Below are 2,698 nucleotides of genomic sequence, written 5' to 3'. Positions count from 1 at the left end.
GCATACAAACCCCGACTTTGCTCCCTCTGCTCTAGCCACACCGGCCTCCTTGCTGTTCGCTGGACCATTGTAAGTGCATTTCCATCTTAGGGTTCTTCATTTATTTTTCTCTGCCTACAGGACTGTTTCCAAAATAACTGCTTGGCTAAACCCTTCAATTCCCTCCTTTGTTCAAATCTCACTTTTTCAGTACTGCAGCCTGCACCCTGATCTTTCTTTTTTCTATACAGGACTTATTACCTTCTAACATGCTATACAATGCATTTAGTTACTATTAATATTGTTTATTAACTGTCTTCCTCATGAGAAAGTAATTTCTTCAAGGGTACATGATTTTGTCTATTTTGTTCACTGCAAGTGCCTAGAACAATGACTGGCATATTACAGGAGTTCAATAACTGTTGTTGAATGAATGAATGAATGAATGAATGAATGAATGAATGAATGAAGCACTGAATAAGCATGTGCTATTGTTATAAGTTTTCTTCCTCTGCTCACTCTAGTGGTTTAGGCAATCATCCAACAATTTGTTAAACTCCTACTGTACGCCAACCACTGTGCTAGAATATAAAAAAACAAGTCAAATAATACCAATCCCCACAGAGATTTTCACTTGGCTAGAGGGCAACAAACATGTAAACAAGTCAAGTCAGATATTCTGCTGTTAAACGAGTAGTTTTTGTTTGTTTGCTTGTTTGTTTGTTTGTTTGTTTTGAGAAGGAGTATCTCTCTGTCGTCCAGGATGGAGTACAGAGGCATGATCTCAGCTCACTGCAAACTCCGCCTTCTGGGTACAAGCAATTCTCCTGCCTTAGCCTCCTGAGTAGCTGGGATTGTAGACACCTGCCATCACACCTGGCTAATTTTTGTATTTTTAGTAGAGACAATAAAAACTGGACCCCTTCCTTACACCACATACAATGGATTAAAGACTTAAATGTATAACCCCAAACTATAAAAACCCTGAAGGACAACCTAGGTAATACCATTCTGGACATGGGAACAAGCAAAGATTTTGTGACAAAGATGCCAAACGCAATTGCAACAAAAGCAAAAATTGACAAATGGATATAATTAAACTAAAGAGCTTCTGCACAGCAAAAGAAACTATCAAGAGCATAAGTAGACAGTTTATAGAATGAAAGAAAATTTTTGGAAACTATGCATCTAACAAAGGTCTGATATCCAGCATCTACAAGGAACTTAAACAAATGTAAAAAAAAAAAAAAAATTAGAAAGTGGGCAAAGGACATGAACAGTTTTCAGAAGAAGACATATATGCGCCCAGTAAGCACATGAAAAAAAACTCAACATCACTGATCATTAGAGAAATACAAATCAAAATCACAATGAGATTTCATGTCACCCCAGTCAGAATGACTCTTATTAAAAAGTCAAAAAATAAAACAGATGCTGTCAAGGTTGCAGAGAAAAAGAATGCTTATACACTGTTGGTGGGAGTGTAAATTAGTTCAACCACTGTAGAAAGCAATGTGGTGATTCCTCAAAGAGCTTAAAACAGAACTACCATTTGATCCAGCCATCCCATTACAGGGTATATATCCAAAGAAATATAAATCATTCTATCATAAAGACACATGCACACATATGTTCACTCCAGCACTATTCACAATGGTAAAGACATGGAATTAACCTAAATGCCCACCAATAGTAGGCTGCATAAGGAAAATGTGGTACAGATACACCATGGAATACATGCAGCCATAACAAGGAACAAGGTCATGCCCTTTGCAGGAACCTGGATGGGGCTGGAGGCTATTATCCTTTGCAAACTAACACAGGACCAGAAAACCAAATAACACATGTTCTCACTTATAAGTGGAAGCTAAATGATGAGAACGCATGGACATATAGAGGGAACAACAGACACTGGGATCTGAGGGTGAAGGCTGGGAGGAGGGAGAGGATCAGGAAAAATAATGAGAGTCTAGGCTTAATACCTGAGTGATGAAACAATGTATGCAACACACCCCCGCGGCACAGGTTTACCTATATAACAAACCTGCACATGTACCCCTGAATTTAAAATATAAATAAGTAAATACCAAGAAGCAGCTTCTCCTCTCCTTCTGGAATCTCTGCCTGGTTCAGCCCACCTGCCTCCACTCCTGCCTCCACCGTGTCCATCAGGATGACCCAGAGGTCCTACAAGGTGTCCACCTTGTGGGCCCAGTGCCCGCATCAGCTCCTGGAGCCTCTCCCAAGTGGGCAGCAGCGGCTTCCAGGGCGGCCTGGGCAGAGGCCATAGTGGCGCCAGTGGCATGGAAGGCATCACCACTGTCATGGTCAAGCAGAGCCTGCTGAGCCCCCTTACCTGGAGAGGGACTCCAACATCCAGGAGTCGGCACCCAGGAGAAGGACCAGGTCAAGACCCTCAACAAGTTTGCGTCCTTCATAGACAAGGTAGGGAGAAAAAGATACTGGAGACCAAGTGGAGCCTCCTGCGGCAGCAGAAGAAGGCTGGGAGCAACATGGACAACATGTTCGAGAGTTACATCAACAACTTTAGGTGGCAGCTGGAGGCTGGGCCAGGAGAAGATGAAGCTGGAGGCGGAGCATGGCAACATGCAGGGGCCGCTGGAGGACTTCACGAACAAGTATGAGGATGAGATCAATAAGCGTACAAAGATGGAGAATGAATTTGTCCTCATCAAGAAGGATGTGGATGAAGCTTACA

The 2,698-nt window shown here is 42.3% G+C and overlaps 1 pseudogene across 1 annotated transcript in view; it reads left to right on the top strand.

Moving 5' to 3' along the window:
• Nucleotides 1-2,698, top strand: part of LOC105548224 — a 10,638-nt pseudogene that overhangs the window by 5,612 nt on the left and 2,328 nt on the right. The window contains exon 2 of the transcript XR_001007361.1: nt 2,071-2,184. The product of XR_001007361.1 is annotated as a keratin, type II cytoskeletal 8 pseudogene (transcript). The remainder of the gene's footprint in view (nt 1-2,070; nt 2,185-2,698) is intronic.

Source organism: Mandrillus leucophaeus, unplaced genomic scaffold (genome assembly GCF_000951045.1).
Source record: "Mandrillus leucophaeus isolate KB7577 unplaced genomic scaffold, Mleu.le_1.0 Scaffold403, whole genome shotgun sequence".
Lineage (NCBI taxonomy): Eukaryota > Metazoa > Chordata > Mammalia > Primates > Cercopithecidae > Mandrillus > Mandrillus leucophaeus.
The sequence above is the reverse complement of the archived record's forward strand: the minus strand, read 5'-3'. Positions and strand labels throughout refer to the sequence as shown.